Here is a 229-nt window from a genome sequence, read left to right as displayed (position 1 = left end):
TCTCACACATTCAAAGCATGTTCTGAAATTTCCCTTGTTTGGCTCTGCTCAAAACAAACGTAAACCTGGCTTTCAAGTATTTCCAAGTCATCTATAAAAAGAAATAGTTTATATAGGCTGATAGAAGTTATTAATATTGGCCGGGCGCGGTGGCTCAAGCCTGTAATCCCAGCACTTTGGGAGGCCGAGACAGGCGGATCACGAGGTCAGGAGATCGAGACCATCCTGG

The sequence above is a fragment of the Mandrillus leucophaeus genome, unplaced genomic scaffold (assembly GCF_000951045.1).
Source record: "Mandrillus leucophaeus isolate KB7577 unplaced genomic scaffold, Mleu.le_1.0 Scaffold859, whole genome shotgun sequence".
Taxonomy (NCBI): domain Eukaryota; kingdom Metazoa; phylum Chordata; class Mammalia; order Primates; family Cercopithecidae; genus Mandrillus; species Mandrillus leucophaeus.
This window is presented reverse-complemented; position numbering follows the sequence as displayed.